The sequence below is a fragment of the Struthio camelus genome, chromosome 3 (assembly GCF_040807025.1).
Source record: "Struthio camelus isolate bStrCam1 chromosome 3, bStrCam1.hap1, whole genome shotgun sequence".
Classification (NCBI taxonomy): domain Eukaryota; kingdom Metazoa; phylum Chordata; class Aves; order Struthioniformes; family Struthionidae; genus Struthio; species Struthio camelus.
Window position 1 is genome coordinate 145669363 of NC_090944.1, and position 14689 is coordinate 145684051.

The 14689-nt window shown below is 48.5% G+C and overlaps 1 long non-coding RNA gene across 1 annotated transcript in view; it reads left to right on the top strand.

The window, feature by feature from the left end:
* Nucleotides 1-14479, top strand: part of LOC138066912 (uncharacterized) — a 40097-nt gene extending 25618 nt beyond the window's left edge. Inside the window, exons 3-4 of the long non-coding RNA XR_011140606.1 lie at nucleotides 1695-1881; nucleotides 13172-14479. This is a non-coding gene — a long non-coding RNA (uncharacterized lncRNA). The remainder of the gene's footprint in view (nucleotides 1-1694; nucleotides 1882-13171) is intronic.
* The last annotated feature ends 210 nt before the right edge of the window (nucleotides 14480-14689 follow it).

Genomic DNA, 14689 nt, shown 5'->3' on the forward strand with positions numbered 1-14689 from the left:
AAAAGCATTAAGAAAGAGAAGAGAATTGGGCCCTAAATCAGCAACTTTCAGTGCCTGGACTGCAAATATGAAATGGAATAAAGAAATCAGGTAGGTAGTACCAGATATTTCTGATTTCAGAGCAAGGGCATTTACACAACAGAAATCCTCCTTTGACTGCAGATTTGTAGATGTAGCACAGCAATCCTGCACACGTCTGCTTTCTTTAAGGGGAGTTGTGCTGAAAAATAGGCTCTGCGCTACTGCAGCTCACTCGTACTGGAGCAGCTCTGCCAGCAGCAGCCCAGCTCACAGATGGGAAATGCTGCAAAAGGTGGGTGGGCGGCAGCAAGGAGGGTTGAAGCGCCCCTTTCTCCCGTGGACGCAACTGCCTCTGTGGTTCTGTGGGTCTGTGGACTTACAAAGGTCCACTACCAGCCCATGCTGAACTCCTGGAAATTGGTTCAGATGAGAATACGGTGACCCAATAGGAATAGGAAGGCAAATTTAGAAAATAGGAGCATGCACCGTGGCTGCTATAGTGAGCCTTCAGCTAAATTTGTGCGCCTTTCCTAAGGCGCTTTGAAGCTGTTTGCTTTCTGCAGTTTTGAAGTGTGACGCTGTAGGTCATGCATTAGCTTCGCTTTCCTATTCTTAGCTTCACAAAAGTACAACTCTGCCGTAGGGCACGTGAGCAGAACAAGACTGATTAGTTTCTTCAGTTGCCTGAGAATCGGTTTTGTGATGATCCATCTCAGCAGGGTCCTCTGCACTCATGTGCGAGCTGCTGTGAATTCCCATTCGTGATGCCATTGCAAATGCAGCTGATCTTTGGGACTCTGTCACGGTTTAAAAGAGCTTTCTGCAGCATCGTGCTATCATGCAAGGGCCTGTTTACCTGCTGAAACTGGAATACGTTATCTTGCGTGTTAACAGTGAATGTCTCCTCCTTAACCTGCCTGAATGCAGATAGTAAGAGTTGACTGATTGGATTCCCTATGCTCACTCTTAGAAGAGAAAGTAAAAACAATTTCATGTCTATTGGCAGTATTTGTCTAGGCAGCATAAAGCAGCCGTTGAATTGCCTGCAACTGTCTCCAGTTTGGCAAGCAAGCAGCTCCCAGAGGGTGTTTTGTATTTGCACACTGCATATATGGTACATTTTGTCTTTTTCTTAAGGGTCAGTTTTAATATCCAATGAAAACTGAATCATGCTTGAATCTGTCTAATAAAGATGACCAAGAGGTAAAATGTGGTCAATGCATTTTTACTTTATGCTAAGGATAAACTATGTAATCTCAGTCATTGAGGAAGAATAAACATAGAATGAAGGATTGCGCTCCTCTGACGGGGACTTCCCCCCAAACTTCCACGTGCAGCCCATGCTCTGCCTGACTGTAGAAAAATACAGAGACTGAGACTGTACCCCTCTACAAAAACTAAGGGAGACTGTACCCCTCTACAAAAACTAAGGGCCATCAAATGCTGCTATGAGGTGGTGGATTCAGGACAAACACAAGGAGATGGTTTTTCACACAGAGTGTAGCTAATTTATGGAATTCCTTGCCACAGAATGTGGTAGATGCCATAAGTTGTCTTGGATCCAAGGGAAGACTGGATAAGTTGATGGAAGAGAAATCCTCTGAGGCTTCAGGAGGTTCAGGGATGCTACTAGGATTTTCGGTTCTCAGCTTCATTTTTTAATCCTTCACCAGGTCTGTCCTTCTCAGGTAGCTCTGTGTGCATGCATGTGCACATGGATATGGACAAGAAGGAGAAGCAAAGGCATCCTCTGCTACAGGCTCCCCTTGGTCCTGAAGGAACCAGACCAGCTGAACCCCACATCTCTTTGTATAGCCAAGGTGACCCACAGTCTTGCTTTTCCTGACAGCTAAAAAGAAGGTAAGTTGTGGAAGAGGTATGTGTTGCATGTTGTCGAGTGACTAATGCCAAACTGGGATCGGCAGCTCCACGATCTGCAGTGGGATATCCTGCCTAGCTCTTGTGATCTTGAAATGTGGCTCTCCTGCTGTGAGGCAGTACCATCTGAGGAGGCTTTTGCCAGGTTATCATTTCCTTTACAAGTTTTTGCACATCCATGTTATTAACCTCAGAGGAAGAGTGCTTTAGAACAACAGGATATTTGTATCATGCCTTCTCACGTCTCCTGAAATTACAGTTTTGTGGCAGTCATCTCTCAATCTGGTAGAATGGCATTAGATTCACAAACAGACCCCAGCATTAGAGCTAAGTCCAATCAAAAGCCAGCATGCAACATCCGTGTCCTAAATCTAAGTCTCGACTGAGAAAAGAGAAAATTAAGTCTATCACATATCAGAACTCTTGCTCAGTTTTTCCCCAAGATGTGTCAGGAGCGTGCATTAGAGGGTGGCCTCCCTTTAAAACAAAGCGCACTCTGAGGTCTGAACCTTCAGCGCAAGACACACAAGCAAGCACCTTATTAGAGAGCTCGGCCTGTTGATGTAGTAAGGAGAATTATTCCATGAACAGAAGTGTGAAACCTTTACTGCACTCTGTCTGAGTGTTTGCAAATCCAATAACATATATTCTGTGTATTATTCCCTGTCATGACCCATAGGAAAATATCTGTGAACTCTGTCATAAGATAGATATATTTGTACAGGGGATTAATGTTGCATGACTGTCAAGCTGTGAAAATCTGAATGAGGGAGACTGCAGACGTCTTACTGAAATACACAGCAGGATTCTTACAAGGAAGAGAGGCATGCTTATGCATGGAAATTTCCCTCCTGAAGAAGACGAATCTGGGTACCTGAATGCTGACCAGCACACCTCATAAGCTGGACACTACCATTTATTGCTACACCGCTTTATTTTTGATTTGCTGGGAAGAGGTTAGCACCTACAACTGATGCTGGGCTTTCAACACACTCAGATTTTGAATATGTGGGGAGGCTAAAGGTTTAAGGACTCTGTGATGCCAGACTCCTACATGTCCTGCTCCTAGCTGGAATCGTTAGCTGGGATCCAGCTCCCCAGGCTGCCACAGGACCCATGGCTGGAAGTAGGCACTGAAGGGGTCCTCAGGAATAAATCAAATCTAGCCAGGGGCAACCAAGAGACGGGCCTTACAAGTCTCCCAGGAGGCACTTTTTTCTTTTGGGGTTCCTGAGCTGCAGTCCTTTCCTGAAGTATGTCCCTGCAGCCTATCTGCAAAGCATCTGGAGAGCCAGTATATCTGCTCAAAAGATTAGATAGTCCCTCAGGACAGCAGGAAAAGGAAGTTCAAAACTTCACTAATTGTAACAGGTGGCAAGGTTCATGGCATAAGAACACATGTAACACGTGCATGAACCCTTGTTCTGAGCCCACGTAAGACAGAATATGAAACTGAGTTTCTCTTTCGAGCGTGACCTTGCGGTGGCTTTGGCATTAGCATTTCCCAGAGCTGCAGACAGCTTGTTCATTCTGGCACCTGGCTATGGTGGTGCTGTTGGGGGTTTCTCATTTAAGCCTCTGTGACCAGGACTCAGCCTAGAGTATGGGGTGGTGCCCTGACTGACATCACTGCCCTCAACGATGTGACACTTGCATGATGGTAGGGATAAAATGCAACATAAATATCGGGAGTGTAGGAGTGCAGTAAAAATGTTTCATCATTGTTCCTGAGTTTATTTCTGGTAGCGTGCTGATAAAATACATAATAGAGCCATTCTGGGACATCTCTGAATATGTACTTTTCCCACATATAAAAATATACCTGAAGTTTTGAAAAACTGAATACTCATTTGCCAATTTGAAAAGAAAAGAGAGAGGGCGAGAAAAAGGCTTGTAAAGTTCCACGTCTTCATAGAAAACTGACGGAAAAGCACACATGCATTTGGATGATGTTGACATTTCTGAAATAAGACATATGTCATTTTATATAAATTACACTAAAGCCCTCCAAGATAATGGGCTGTGTAATAACTAGAGTTTTAGACCCTATTTCATTTTCAAATGATTTTCTAGACAAAAAGCAGGATTCTTCTCCTGCTTTTCAATTTCAGTTCAGTGTTTGACAAATTATTAGCACATATTTCCCAGCTACATCCAATATAGGGAAGACTGTATTTCAGGGAAAAAGATCGCATTCCCACCTTCCCCATCCATCTGTTATATCTACATTTTATGCTGCATAGAGAGTAGGCAGTGTAGAGAAAAATGGAAATGTCGGAGCCCTGTGAGCGCTAAAAGGCCTCAATTGCCCTGACCGGTGTCACCTGGGACCCCCACCCATGCATCCCCTGCTTATTAGTTTGGGAGCTTCATTTAAGCTCACGGCCAGGACCCTGATCCTTGTTTGAGCTGTGTTGTGGATGTTTCTGTACTCAGTGCTGTGTTGCTGGTGGTCCTGGCTTACTGACTGGCTTCATGGATAGATCCCTTATGTCCAAGTTATGGGCTTGACCCCTTGTGTGCGTTGCTTGGGGCTGTTGGTGGGCATCAGCACCTGGCCCTGCTCAGGTGCTGGGGGACTGTTGCCACCCTAGGTGGCAAGGTTTCACAGAATCACAGAATGATTGAGGTTGGAAGGGACCTCTGGAGATCACCTTGTCCAACCCCCCTGCTCAAACAGGGTCCTCTTCAGCACATTGCCCAGGATCACGTCCAGGCAGGTTTTGAATATCTCCGGGGAAGGAGACTCCACCACCTTTCTGGGCAACCTGTGCCAGTGCTCAGTCACCCTCACAGTAGAGAAGTTTTTCCTCGTGTTCAGACGGAACTTCCTGTGGTTCAGTTTATGCCCATTGCCTCTTGTCCTGTCATTGGGCACCATGGAGAAGAGTTTGACGAGTTTGACCCCAAAGTTTTTGCCCCGCATGTGTGACTGCCACCTTCAGCTTGAGGCTTGTAGGGCAGCCCTGTTGCCCTTAGCTAGCGATGTCCCCCAGGGGTCAGTCCTGGGTCCAGTCTTGTTCAATGTATTCATCAGAGTGACCTGGAGGAAGGGACAGAGCGCACCCTCAGCAAGTTTGCTGATGATACTAAACTGGGAGGAGTGGCTGACACACCAGAAGACTGTGCTGCCATTCCGAGGGACCTGGAGAGGCTGGAGAGCTGGGCGGAGAGGAACCTCCTGAAGTTCAACAAAGGCAAGTGCAGGGTCCTGCACCTAGGGAGAAATAACCGCATGCAGCAGTACAGGCTGGGGGCTGACCTGCTGGAGAGCAGCTCTGCCGAGAAGGACCTGGGAGTCCTGGTGGACAACAAGTTAAGCATGAGCCAGCAATGTGCCCTTGTGGCCAAGAAGGGCCAATGGGATCCTGGGGTGCGTTAGGCAGAGTGTTGCCAGCAGGTGGAGGGAGGTGATCCTGCCCCTCTGCTCAGCCCTGCTGAGGCCTCACCTGGAGTACTGCGTCCAGTTCTGGGCTCCCCAGTACAAGAGAGACATGGCACTCCTGGAGAGAGCCCAGCGGAGGGCTGCAAAGATGATTAGAGGGCTGGAGCATCTCTCCTCTGAAGAAAGGCCGCGAGAGCTGGGCCTGTTCAGCCTGGAGAAGGGAAGACAGAGAGGCGATCTGATCAACGTGTACAAGTATCTGAAAGGGAGGTGTCAAGAGGATGGGGCCTGACTCTTCTCCGTGGTGCCCAATGACAGGACAAGAGGCAGTGGGCATAAAGTGAACCACAGGACGTTCCGTCTGAACACGAGGAAAAACTTCTCTACTGTGAGGGTGACTGAGCACTGGCACAGGTTGCCCAGAAAGGTGGTGGAGTCTCCTTCCCCGGAGATATTCAAAACCTGCCTGGACGTGATCCTGGGCAATGTGCCGTAGAGGACCCTGTTTGAGCAGGGGGGTTGGACAAGGTGATCTCCAGAGGTCCCTTCCAACCTCAATCATTCTGTGATTCTGTGATTCTGTGCTCTCTGGGGCCAAAGGGCAGAGCATTGGGTGTCGCGTGCTGCTGCTTTACTCCCATTTGTGGGAAGTGGATCTGTTTGTCAGGGCCATGTGGGTGATACTCGGATCCTAGTCCTTTTTTGATGCTCTGATGCCTGTAGCAGTGTTGGGCTCTGAGTTTGTGTTCGCTGGGTGCATTTGTGGTTAAGAATAGAGGTCTCATTTCATGGTGCCTCTAACTTGATATTTGCATACCCTGCTCACATCCTAGTCTTAGTGTGACCAGAATGTCCCTTGTGATGTCTACCATCTGAGCCTGGGATAGAAAATCCTCCTCTGCCCCATAATGTAGGAAGAAGGGCCTTTCGATTGCTATAGTAACTCTGCATATTCAGTCAATATACGCAGAATTGTTGTGGAAAGGCTAAATCTGTCTCTTGTCCCGGGGGTCTGAATGTTAGACTCTCTTCTCTGTTTTTCCAGGCACAGTGATACCCTTAAGCAGATGTTCTTTCTGTAGAGACTCCATCTTATGTGGCAACCTGCACTGCCAATGAAAGGTGAGAGGCAGTAGCCAGAAGCTGCTGCGGGGATGCTGAGTAAAGGAGAGAGAGTTTCTTTTCAAATGAAAAAGCTCTTAGGTAAAGGAAAGGGAATTGGTGTTAGGTGAAGACCTCAGGGGCACATCCAGCCTTCCTAGCACTATGACTGCTTCACTTGCAGTCCCAGTTCCTACTGCGTTTATTAGGAATTTTCTTCCTGCTCTTTAAGAAGTTCCCATAGTTAGGAATGAAGCAGTAAGCAACGTCCCATTGATGGCTGTGGGAATAAGGCTCAGCTTGGTTGTGTTTAAAGTTGAGTGGATAGGGGGTTCTCCCACTAGCTAAAAGTAATAGGCTGCTCTGCTGTTTTCTGTCATCTCTGGTGCCTTCATAGTTTAAAAACTTATGGTTAGTGCATCTTTCCCCATTCTTGGTACTTCTCTTTACTGGTCTGAGCTCCACTACTTTCCAAGGATCTTGATGTTGCAGATCTAACACCACAGCTCCTTTAAAGCTAGAGAAGTTAGTCTGCAGGCCATCAAGGCAGGCCCAGTAGGAGGGTAAAGAATGAGCTGAGCTTTTTAGCCTGGATAGCTAGGGAAAGCTGGAGTATTGAGGTAAGCCAGAAATTCTATTTAATTCTTGTTCAAAGAGCAAGTTACTGTGACAGAGTTAGGAAGATTCAGCAAAAGTTAGAGGATAGATGGTACGTGCTTATCTGAAATGTGTTTCCACTCACTTCTGGTGAGATTCAAGCCTCCTGGGTATCACTGGATGACAAACCTGCTCTGTCTACAGGAGAAGTTTTGACTTGCTGTGTATTGATTTACCTTTAGCATTAGCGTAGAAATACTCCCTTGTGCTGGCAAATCTCTTTCAAAATGCTGAACAGAAACCTGGATGGACTTTTTCTGCCTATAGATTTACAAGTAAGTAGTAATCACATAAAATATAAGGCTAATCAGAGGAAAGGAAGGAGCACCCCCTCCCCCTAAACAGCTGGTACCAGTGAGCTAGTGAGCAGCAGGAGGGAAGGATGCCAGCATACCTTGTAATTATCAGAAAAAAGGAGGATCCTGGTTTTCATGACAACTATAAAACAACAAAAGTATAAATTAAGCTCCCCTAGGAAATGAAATTCGAGGAACAGAAATAGTTCCCTTGGCAAGCCAAGAATAATGCTAGCAACACTCAACTGGTTGCTAAGTGAGAAGACTGAGCAAGAAAAAAGGGTAACGGTAGCTATGATTATTGCTACCTGAACAAATACATGCATTGAAGGTAATAAAACTATACTTCTATAATTAGTTTCCCAGTGTCACAATGATTTTGTATGTAAACACAGTAAGGGGAACCAAGGGTCAGTAAAGGCTTGGTATGCATCTTAAGAGATAATCTGTCCATGGTCAAAATAAATTTATTTCCATGTTGGTCACTAGGAAGGTTATTTCTAGCCTATAAATATGCAGGGAGTTTTTCTTTGCAAAGTTTAAATGGGTGCATGCATTTTTGGTAAGAGCAGCATGTGATTGGAAAGGGGAAACGGAAACTATCCTGAAGAACAGCCAATTGCTAGGTTCTCAGCTGGCATAAATCAAAATAACTTTCATTAATCTGTCCCTTTTATGTTGAGTACACAGGTCCTGATCCAACTTCCACTGAAAGAGAGGGAAAGCTTCCCACTGACCCTAGTGGGCATAGGCTCAAGCCTGTATAAAGTGCCAGCTGAAGGAGACTGAGCAAAAAAAAACTGGAAATTGCTGTGTTGTGGTCCTAGTCTCACATGTTTCATAGTATGACCTCGGGCTTAATTCTACTTGTCTTCCTTTATGAAACAGTGGGATCCATGGCTGGAAAATGCTGGAGGACTCCAAAAAGGTTAGAGAAAATGCTTTTGCTACAAACAACGCAAACTGGCCCCCAAATCAGGAGGTTCCATGCCTCTTTTGGGGCTAGCATAAAAGTCATGTCTTCATACAAAGCCAGGACATAACAGAGATGTTTTTGCAGTTAAAGTTACAAGTGAGTTGCTATTTTTGGGCACGTATTCCTTTCAGTAGGCATGAAAGGGCAGAGATCCCTTAATACTGTGCACGTAGCTGTGTTGCGTAGTATAGCTGCCCTTACCAAAGGATGTGGAACAGTTTTAAAGGTATAGGTCTTACTGAGCCAGCTTGGCTGGCTCACTGCAAGCTGCAATAAAAACATAGGCTTTCACAAGGAATTGAAATAAAGCCTCTCCCAGTTTGTACTGCAGTCATTTGAAGATACTCAGTTTAGTGTACGTTAGCCAAATGCAGTTTGTGTTACCCCCTTAGAGTTCAACACAAACCCTCTCTTCCTGCTTATTCTCGATCCTCATTATTCCATGACTAATTTAAATTCACTTTCCTACACATTCAAGCAATTTCTGAGAAGTCTGCACAGAAGTTATATGACTTTAAAACATTCCTCTGCACTTTAATAAGGAGGATCTTTGCAGAAATGCAGTATGGAGTGCCTCTTCTTCTTGTCAATTATACTTGTTACGATGAATCAAGAGTATTTCAATCAAATGGATGCATCTTTGCTGGTTACACTGTAGGATGAACTGCAAAGATGGAGTGGCAAATGAAGGTGCAATAAGCTGCCTGTAGTGACCTGATGCTGAAATTGTGTTTTTAATCCCAAGACTTACCTTTTACTAAAGTTGCCTTAAGGTTGGAGTTTTAATGCCAATAAGTATTGCCACAGCAAAAAGATGATTTGTGATCCTCTGGAGGGTAAGTTGTTGGCTGAGGAACTGAATAAATAGGGGACATCTCTGGCCTTGGTGCGTTTCACGGAGCACGCCATGTGTTGACGGAAGTGCAGAGCTGCATGCAGTAATTAACCTCCCACTGCCGCTGGGCTTAGTTGGCTTACGTGGTCCTGTTGCTTTGCAAGATGTTGTGACCCAAGCTTGTGACTGAGAAGTATAATATGAAGCTAAGGAATGTATTTCACAGGGGAGACTGATGAGTGGGGGGAATGGGAGCAAGGCGGTGTTTGAGAGCTGCAGGTTTCTCCCAGTGCTTTTGTGTAGGCAGAGGAGCCTAGCCTTAAAAAGGGGGCTGAGGATTAGCTGCAGCCCATGGCAGCTCCGGGTCATAAGTACAACAGCAAATGGTAGTTTTAGGTAAATGCTGCTATGTCTTCAGATGAAGAACCTGTTTGCAAAGGAATAAATGAAAAGTAATAGTACCTGTCAATCATCCCCAGGGCAGAATCTGCGGAGACCAGGAATGAGATGTGGTGCTGGGTTCGCAATGTTCAGCTGTGCTTCTTGAGTTTTACCCTATGCATTGCAGGCAAACAGATCCATCCGCCCACAGAGAAACTCACCTCCAAGGATTTCAAACTTGTCATGAGCCTTGATAACCACAAGTTACCAAGCAGCCAGCTGCAGCTTTCCTGGGTGAAGTGCAGTCCCAATAAAGGACCACGGGGAGAATGTAGGCTGTGCGGGAGTTAACAGCTCTATGTGCTGGATGCTTGCTTCTGTTAAGTTTCTTCAAAAGTAAATTAAGCTGAGCCAAAGCTGTCAGTTTTACTCAAGTACCACACAATTCTCTTCATGTGCCTCCAGTTTCAAGCCCTTAAAATTAAAAAAGCAAAAACCAAAAGTATTGGGACACCTCACAGCTTGCAACAGTATCTCGAAATCTGAGAGTCAGGTACTGGAAAATTGTTTCAGGGATGAGTTGGGGGAGGTTGCATCAGTTCACTTTCTGTAGCCTGCTGTTTGCCTGACATTGATCAGCTTGCGATGTGCCTGTAACCAAAGGACACATGTGCTTGCATGTATGTTGCTGTAGGGGAGGGAGGAGTTAGCAGGGCCATGTGGGGCTGTATGTGGTCCTGAACACTGAGCAGTTTTCTTACTGTGGGTCTTGATTGCAGGAGCAAACCAAACTCAACTGTATAAAAATTGCAGTCTCTTTTAGGAGAGAAAAAAATCCATGAGTTTTGTTACAGTATCAGTGAATGAGAATTAAGACTGTATCCTGACTATGTTGTTCAGGGACTACCCCTATATATATGATATACACTGTCTGAGGTCTCCCTTTGGCATGTGCTGAAGTATTGTCTTCAAAATAGTTTGTCTTCAGCATGTAACAAGGTACTTATAAAGGGCTTAACTTACTATGGCAATTTACTAATAGTTGTACATTATCCAAGGTTGTGGACAGGTTTTTCGTTAAGAGACATTTAAGAGTTAACACAAAGCCAGACTATTTTGCTTATGTAGTATCAACAGGAATAAATGCAAGAAGGGCAAGTAAGATGTGGCTGTAACTTCTATGTGCAAAATTAAAATGTCAGAACAAACATGCTGCTGAACTCCAATATTATAGTGGAGACACGGAAATATCACTAGTTTTAAGAGGGAATTAGATAAAATCATAAATATGAGCATGGAATAGAGTTGCCTGGAATATTGATAGGCTGGCTTCAGTGATCGAGTTCAATGACCAGTTTCTCAACAGTCCTAAATTAATAAATGCATTAACTTCTAGTCTGCCAAAGAAGACAAGGCCTAACTGAAAAGGTAATTTGTATGGTTTTGCTGGTTTTCAAATGAAAAAAAATTTTTTTTTAGAAACTAAATAACAAAGCCAGGAAGATTTAAGAAGTCTCAACTGATCCCTTCCCTTCCCTTCCCTTCCCTTCCCTTCCCTTCCCTTCCCTTCCCTTCCCTTCCCTTCCCTCTTCTCTTCCCTTCCCTCTTCCCTTCCCTTCCCTTCCCTTCCCTTCCCTTCCCTCTTCCCTTCCCTCTTCCCTTCCCTTCCCTTCCCTCTTCCCTTCCCTTCCCTCTTCCCTTCCCTTCCCTTCCCTTCCCTTCCCTTCCCTTCCCTTCTCTTCCCTTCTCTTCCCTTCTCTTCTCTCTAACATCCCAACACCACTAAGAGGGCAGAAGCTCCCTGGGGACAGCTTCTGTGCACTTCTTTGCAGGCCTTTCTTGTGCCTTGGAGACTTGCTCCACAATTTGCCTTGCTGCAGTTTTGCTGTAGTCGTCCAGGTTGAAGAGAGAGCTATTGCGCCTAGGAGGCTGCTCACAGCATGTTGCCTGCAGTGCCCAAGGCATTTTCCCTGCCTCTGGCAGAAAAGCCAGAGGATGTTTTCATGGCAGGCAGCTTGGTTCGGCTTGTCGATGTAGGTGCTTTAGCTGTGTGTGCACCCACGGGCACGTGCACTTGCACTGGTGCCTTGATGGGGAAAGGCAGCAAGCACGGCCCCGATGGTGTCTTTGCTGCTGCCAAGCTGCTGCAGGGCAGAGCCTCCCTGTGCTCCACCCAGGCCCTCTGCAACACAAGCCCCCGAGAAAGGGCGAGTTACTGTGGTTCTTCCCCACACCCCGTCCTCCCCAGCTGGCAAACCTCCTGTGGCCCCTGACACAAACCCCAAAGATGGCCGTGCTCAGCCACATGGGCAGCTGCTGCCCTGCTCCCAGCGGGCAGCCAGGGAGGAAGCTGATCACGGCAGGCTGAGGGATGTGCAAAGGCGGCTCCCGCGGCAAGCCGGTGGCGTGCCCTTGCAGGCTGCTGTGCAGAGCAGGTGGTCAGCCTGCCGCAGGCGGGGGCCTCCTGCTCTCTCTCAGCACCCCCGGCCTGCTTCTCAGCAGCTCCAGGCACTTGGGAGGGGGCTTTGTCACCCGCACTGCTCATCTCTGTACCTTTGTGCTGCTGTTGTCAGCATCCCACGAGGTCTGTGGGCAGGGGAGTGGAGGCAGCCTGTCCCTTTGGTGGGACAAAGCTGAGGACTGGCTGTGCTGCATCACTGCAGGCTCCCAGTGGCCCATATGCAGGGAGAAGGAGGTGCACGATGGAGGCACAAGCGGCCCCTGAAATGCCCAAAACCCCAACTGCATTTCCAAGGGAAGCTCGTGGCTGAGCATATTTATTCTAGGGCCAGGAATAAATCCCCCCAGCTGGTGGAGCTCAGGGCTGCTTGTCTCACTCCAGCTCTCCTTTCTCCAAACCTTGCACTTGCCATGGGGGCCCTGTCCCCACTGCCTGCCTCTCCCTCCAGCCCTATTGCTCTCCTCACTGAGCTCTGGCATGCCCAGGTGCCCATCCACGGGCTGGGAGCAGGAGTTTGCCCACTGCTCCATGGGCATCTCCAAGATCCTCTGCTGGAGCCCTGGCATGTCAGCACCCAGGGGAGATGCTCCCTGCTGCTGGAGCCGCTCTCCTGAGAGTGGGGACCCCAGGGGGCTCTGGCCCTGGCAGGGGGGTGGTCACCATGGGGACATCCCATCAGAATGGCCTTGTGGGCATAATGCCACCCCCATTACAGAGCTCTGGTGGTGGCTGTGGGGACCCCCACGACCATGTCCTAGCAGTCACCCATGGGAACCCTCATCATGGAGCCCTGTCGGTGTCAATGGGGGCCCCCATCAGCATGTCATTGCCTCTAGCCCTCTGGGCGCAGTTTCTGAACCCACCTGGGAGGTGGTGTCTGGGCAGCAGGAGGAGTTTTCCTCTCTCCACTTTTGCACTCTCCACGCCTTGCAGTGGTAGCTCTTCTCCTTGGCTCCCTGCCTCCCTGGCCCCTCACAGTCCCCACACAGGTCCCCATGGAAATGCTGGCCCAGTGAAGTGCTTGAAGAGCATCCACCCTCAGCAGCAGCACACTGTCTGTAGCACAGCTTGGATGCGTTGTGTTTGCAGCTCCTGCAATGTGCGCAGAGCCTTTGGTGTCCCTGGCCTTTTCCCGGTTAGCCCTGCACCCAGGCAATTCCTTCTCACCCTCTGCTTTCAGTAACTGAGGGAGACCTGTCTGGAGAACGGCTTGACCTGTGGTGGCTGTGCTCCAGCTGCAGCCCCTCCGACTTCAGGCTTCTCAGCCAGGCCGATGCATGCACTGCTGAAGAGAGCTGTAGGCCATGAGGCTGGCTTACCTACTGCCCCGGGCTTGCGCACTGCTGATGGGGCTGGCAACCTGCCCGGGGGTGCCAGTCCATGCCTTATGTTGAGGCTGGAGCTTGGACAGGATTTCAGGAGACTGCGGAGGAACACAATGAGGAAGTGCATAGAGACCCATCTGGGAAGTCTTCCCACCATGGTGCAACGATCCCACGAGGCATCCGTCCACAGCCGGGTGCGCCCCGCAGCCCCCACACCGCTGTGCTCCACCGCGGCCCCCATGTATTTCCACACGGCGGACGCCCTGTTCCTGCTGGAGGAGGCCCAGGAGCTCCACATCCAGGCGAAGAGGCTGCAGCCCCAGTGGAGCTTGTCTGGGGAGTCGCTGGGAGCACGTGCACTAGGCACCAATGTCAGTCCCCAAAAGTACTGAGCAGAGACCCATGTCCAGCTTCCCCCTCAGCACCTGCCCTGCCTTCCCTTCCGCAGAGCCACGGCCTGAGCCCTTGCCTCCGGAGAAGGACGACATCAGTGGGCACGAAGGAAAGAAACACCAGGGGTCGGACAACTATGACAGGATGTGGCACCTGAGTGATGCCGTGGGAGCGGTCGTCTATATGGGCCAACAGCTTTCTTTGCATCCCTGTGCCACGAGGCGGGCCATCCTCAAGGTCCTGGGGTTACATCACCTGACCAAAGTCCCATTCGATTAAATATAAAGCCCCAGCCAGGATCAGGGGAGCAAGGACGGGCAGAAGAAACTATAGGACTGAATCCACGAAGAAGGAGCACACTGAACTGGCTGCTCTGCCAGCCATCCCAGGAGAGCAATTTGGCCATTGTCCCCAAGGTAGACCCACCAAGATGGGTCAAGGAAAGAAACTCTTCCTGTGATACTGTGCAAACTAAGGGAAATATGGCCCAAAGGGCTGTAGGGTTTGGCGTGGCATGCAGCAGTGAAGAGACTTCTTGGATGGAGCCGAGAGATTTTGGGGACCGCAGCCAGCATGCTCTGGGATGTTCAGGAGAAGGACACACGAGGGGAAAGGGAAGGAACGAGGCAGATTGGGGAGAAAAAACATGGGAAATGGAAGGCGGAAAAGGGGCCTGTCATGTGTAAGCAAGGTGTGGCTCAGGGCGCTGGTCTGCACAGGATCACCCCCATCCCTCCCATATTCCTATTAAATTCTCTTTCTACCTGTTTTCTGGGTGGCTGTGCTCCCTTTTCTGTGTGGCATGAGTGAGTTGCTGGTGACTCTCCAGCTGGATGAGGTGGTGAGGAGGCCGTGGCTGCAGATCTGGTGAGGAGGCCATGGCTGCAGATCCTTGCTGCTTGCACAACCAATGCAAGCAGTGCGTCTCCTCTGCCCACAGCCCAGCATTGTGCCACAGGCAGCACCGTGGGACTTGGGCG